Source organism: Gossypium hirsutum, chromosome A08 (assembly GCF_007990345.1).
Source record: "Gossypium hirsutum isolate 1008001.06 chromosome A08, Gossypium_hirsutum_v2.1, whole genome shotgun sequence".
In the NCBI taxonomy this organism is placed as follows: domain Eukaryota; kingdom Viridiplantae; phylum Streptophyta; class Magnoliopsida; order Malvales; family Malvaceae; genus Gossypium; species Gossypium hirsutum.
This window is the reverse complement of record NC_053431.1, coordinates 47221511-47226911: the sequence shown is the minus strand read 5'-3', so window position 1 is coordinate 47226911 and position 5401 is coordinate 47221511. Positions and strand designations below refer to the sequence as shown.

General features: G+C 35.3%; 1 long non-coding RNA gene across 1 annotated transcript; it reads right to left on the bottom strand.

Annotated features, from left to right (window-relative positions):
• Positions 1 to 2984: 2984 nt before the first annotated feature.
• Positions 2985 to 4183, bottom strand: LOC121204604 (uncharacterized). The gene is made up of 2 exons (XR_005899747.1): positions 3654 to 4183; positions 2985 to 3358 (listed from the first exon to the last, which is right to left on the bottom strand). It is a non-coding gene; the product is annotated as an uncharacterized lncRNA (long non-coding RNA).
• Between the last annotated feature and the right edge of the window lie 1218 nt (positions 4184 to 5401).

The following is a 5401-nucleotide window of genomic DNA, read 5'->3' as shown; positions in this document are numbered from 1 at the left end:
ATGTGTGAAAATTTCAAGCTTCGATTTGGTTGATTGCATGTGAATTTAGTCAATAGGACTTATGTGAGAAAATTCAAAATGTGATAGGTCAATGTGTGAGGACCTATTAGTGCATGTGGACAAAGGGGGGACTTGCATGTCAAATTTCCCCCCTAATGAGTAGTGGCCGGCCATGACAAGGAATGATGGGCAAAACATGTCATGAAACATGTTTTGTTAATGGAAGAATAAAATAAGGAGTATGGGTAATAAAGAAATGGAAAACAAAAGAAAAAAAAATGTGTGTGTAGTGTTTGTCCCCCCATTGCCGTGAGCTAAAGAAGAGAAAGGGGGAATTTTGTTCATCCTTTTCTCATCTTCATGCTTGCCAAAACTAGAAAGAAAAACAAAGAAAAATTTTCTCATCCTTTGGTTCATCCTTGGCCAAAAATTTTAAGGAGGAAAGAAGAAGAAAGGTGAAGAGATTCGGCCATGCATGTAGCTAGGCTAAGGTATGTTTGATGATGTTCCATGAGAGGCATGCATGTTTTAGTTGTTAGCTTGAGTTCTACCTAACCCATGGTCTAAATCTTGCTATGTGATGGAAATGGCACTTGACCATGGATGCATCATTCTTGGTTTATGTTTGATGTTGTGGTGATGAGGCATGAGGATGAGTTAAGATTCGGCCTAGGTGGAGGTTGTGTTAATGCCATTGCATGCAAAATATGAAGCTTGTTAATGATGCATGTGATGATGGCTTGATGATTCTTGAACCTCCTTTTTAGCATTTTTGTGTGAGCACATATGTGCATTGGTTGCTAAATGGAGAAGAATCGGCTAGCAAGATGTGTGCTAAGGCCGAATGTAACTTTGCATGTTAATGAGCAATGCATGTGTTAAATTGATGAAAAGGGGGAGGATGCTTTACTAGTGTGTATATGTGTGTATTAAGTGTTGAAATCGACCCCAAAAATGGACATGCATATTCGGCCAAGGGGAAAGAAATTAGCTAATATATTGTGTTGATGCATGATTTTTGCATGTATGAGACTTTAATGTCTAATGTATAAATATGGGCTAAGTGCCTTGTGTTCATCTTTTGATGCCTAAATGATGAAATCAATTTATTTGTTTGATTAAGCTCAAGAGCAAAGGGGAAATAAAACCGATAAAGGGAAGGAAAAAGTGGTTGAATAGCTAGCGGAATCGTTCGACAACACCCGAGGTAAGTTCTTGAGTAAGAGAGCTTAAATTTCGATGTGATTAAATCATGCTCTATGTGTGGCTATTGAGCCGAATGTGCAAGGACAATATGTGCCTTGTGTTTGAGTTTCGTAAACGAAAATGAAATATGAATGTGCCATGAATTATTGTTAGATGTGCATGATTAATTGAATGCTGTCCGGGCTAAGTCCCGAAGGCTTTGTGCTAAGTGAATATATCCGGATTAAGATCCGAAGGCCTTTGTGCGAGATACTAAATCCGGGTTAAGTCCCGAAGGCATTCGTGCGAGTTGTTAAATCCGGGTTAAGTCCCGAAGGCATTCGTGCGAATTGTTAAATCCGGGTTATGTCCCGAAGGCATTGTGTGAGTTACTAAATCCGGGCTATGTCCCGAAGGCATTTGAACGAGGAGCTATATCCGGTTAAATCCCGAAGGTACGTGATTTGGTAATGAATGAGCTTGCTGTAAAATTCCAGCGAATACTCGAAAAACATCCCAATATGGGGATATGTTACGTATGTGTTGAATTTAATCGAGCCCTTACAAATAAATGTTCGCTCAGTTGATAAACGAGCTATCGGCCTTCGGCTAAGTTAGTCTATTGTGTATGTGCATAAGGGTTGTTAATGTTGTGAAGCAAGTTTAATATCGATAAATTGCGTATTATGAAATATTCCGTTTAGCTAAATGTGTGATATTCTTTGTTTATGCTGGAATTCCTTGCTCAAACTTACTAAGCATAAATTGCTTACTCGTTACATTGCTCCTCTGTTTTATAGATTTTTGGTTCTCCAGCTATCGGACTCGGGATCTTGAAGTCGAAGTCGCCCACACTATCAAAGGCTCTTTTGGGTACTATTTTGGTTGAATCTTGATATGGCATGTATAGGACTACCCATTGTTGTTTTTCGAGTACTTTATGAAATGTATAAGTGTACAGCCATTCGAAAATGGCTTGTAGAAGTGGAGTATGGCATTAGACCATTCGTGTTTATGAATGTATAGATGGTTTCATGATGTAACTATAGTTGGAATGGAAGTGTTGAGCAAATGATCAGCCACTGGAATGGCTAAGTATGATCATATGTGGGCTTATGTATGACAAGGCCCTAGTTGGTCCATGAAACCCCAAATTAGGTAAGGTTTACTTTGAAAACAGAAGCTGATAGCAGCAGTGGTGTGGATTGGAAAAATCACAAGAATTCGTAGGAGTGGAATTAAATAGTGAATAAATTATGTAATCGAACCTTGATGAATCTACTTTCATATGGAAGTAACGAAACAATCATAGGAACAGTACAGTAAGAGATATTCGGGTTCTTGTGGAACAGGGCCAGAACAGTTTCTGGATTCCCTGTTCCGACTTTGGAAATTCACTATAAATTGACCAGAGATAATTAGGGGTCATACCATATATGTATGGATTCCTCTCTGAGTCTAGTTTCCATAGAAACAAACGGCATCAGTATTGAAGCTCTGTGCAGAGAGATATCCAAGTCGTAATGGGAAAAGGTCAGTGTAGTCGACTCCTGTAACATGGGAGACTTTGACTAATAAACTGTACTAATTGGCCCGACCAAAAATTCTAGAAAAAAATACATAGGTGGGGACATGAGTCTAGTTTCAGGGAAAAATCACAAAACTGATTTTCGAGTTGTGAAACTCAAGATGTGATTTTTGAAGCGACTAGTACTCAGACTGGGCAGTGTCTGGAAAAATTTTTCAAAGTTTGTTAACATCTCGTGTCCGACTCCGGTGTCGGTCTCGGGTTCGGGGTGTTACACATAAAGTTATATAAAATAAATTAAAAACAAAAAAAACAATAAATAAAAGTCCATTACACCAGTATTTTCAAATAGCCCAAAGCCAAATTAAATAAAATTGTCCTAGTCCATTTACAAATAATAGGCCCAAACCTGAGACCTAATTGTACTAAGCCTAAACCCAACTAAACCTATCTTAACCCAAATTTCAAACCATCCCAAACATTTATGGCCCAAATCTGTATAATTGGCCCAAATTTTACAGGCCCAATAACCCAGCTCCCCAACTGGCCCAAGCATAATGAGACTTTGGAAACACTAGGGTTTCCCCCTGCGCCGCAATGACCTCTAGCGTGTCCACGTCCGCAGTTCTCCGTACGGTGGTTTACCTGCAAAAAGAAACCGAATAACAGCAGCAAGGGGCCCACAACCAATTGATAGCTAATAAATATAATAGAAAGATCTAGGAGAAAATTTCTATTATTTTCTTTTTTATTTTTTCTCCTTATTCGGGTATAAAAGGAAATCGAATATAATTTGTAAAGGATTGGAACTTTTCGAATCAAAAGAAAATAGAGAAAACACTCAAAGATTGAAGTTGATTTACGATTCATATTTTTTCCCCTTGCTTTGAAGATATTTTTTCATTGAAACAAATAAAGAAGAGATTCCAAAGGCACTTACCTGCGGTTTCGATCGTTGGAGGCCATTCTCCGGCTTGGATATCAGACCAAATAAGGTGAATGGGTCTCCTCTTGTTTTTACACGACTTGGGTCATGCCACGACAGAGGTGGAGGCGTGAACACCGATGATACCCATGAGCAGCCAAAAATGGTGGCTAGGGTTTGGTCTTTGAGTCCGGTTGAAAGAAAATCAAAAGGGGGTTAGGGATTTGTTTAATCTTTGCAGAAAATGGAAAATGAACATTCAAATGTTTTTTTTTTAGTTTTAATAACAAATAAAATGACGCTGTTTGGAGGGAGAGGATCTGCGCGTTGACCCGTTTCGTGGCCCGGATTCACGCCTTTTCACCTTAAATGGTCGAATTGCGCGCATGGAACCTTTCTTTATTGAGCCATTCAATTGAGTCCTGTTTGATTTCTTTTGCATTTTTTTTATTTTTTCTTTCGGATTTGCATACTATTTCAATTTAGTCCATGTCTAAACGTTGTGTTTTGAGATTTGGAACATTTACATTTTTAATCCCTGTACATTCGTGCGCACTGCACTTTAGTCCTTATTTCGGTTTCAACAGTTTATTTTATTTATTAATTGTCCCTTTTAGTTTGATTTTATTTCAATTAAGTTCTTTTTCCATTTCAGTATGTATAATTCATTATTTCTTAAATTTATTTAGCATTCATCTTTTAAAAAATTTATTTAACTATACGTTTTGAATTACATTAATAATTTTTACTTCGTTTTTTTCCATTTGTTTAAATTATAAAAGTATTATTTTAAAAAATTATATCATGTTTTTTTAAAATTTTGTATAATATTTTACCTTTATATATTATTATACATATATAATTTATGATAAAATTAGCTTAATTCTATATATATTATGGATTCCATGTTATTTCATGCATACATTTTTTAATTTTATTTACATACATATATATTTCTTTTCAAATCTATTATGTAATTCCTTAAAATATGTTTTATTATATACTTTTGTTATTTAAAACTCATTCATATATTATTATTCCCATTTATATGTTATTTATGTTAATCTGTTTTCTCATTGTATATATATTATCAGCTTTAGATAGAAGTGTTCTATTCTTGAAATATTTTGTACATTATTTGCTCTAAACTTTCCTTCATAAAATTTATTTCAATAATATTTATATATTATTAGTTTTCATTTTTATATATGTAAACCATTTCAAGCCCTATCATGTGTTGTTTATTTGTAAGTTTTCATATATTTAATAGTTTTTAAATTGTTTTATATCATATTGACTATTAGTTTCCATATTGTTTTGCATATTATGTGTTGTTTTGTAGTTTTCATATTATTTCATATATTATTGTTTCATATTGTTTATGTAACACCCCGTACCCGAGACCGTTGCCGGAGTCGAACAAGAGGTATTTACGGACTTATTTCATTGTAAAACACAGTTCATTTAAAATTTCCAGACAAGCTGGCTAACTGCGTCACTGTCACCTTAAAAACCATATCTTGAGTTCCAAAACTCAAAAACCAGTTTCGTAAATTTTACCTGAAACTAGACTCGTATATCCTTCTAAAAATTTTTTTCTAGAATTTTTGGTCAAGCCAATTAGTACAGTTTATTATTTAAAGTCTCCCCTGTTTCAGGGTTTGACTACTCCGACCTTCATGCATTACGACCTAGATATCTCCTTGTACAGGGCTTCAATACTTATACCGTTTGTTTCTAATGAAACTAGACTCAAAAAGGAA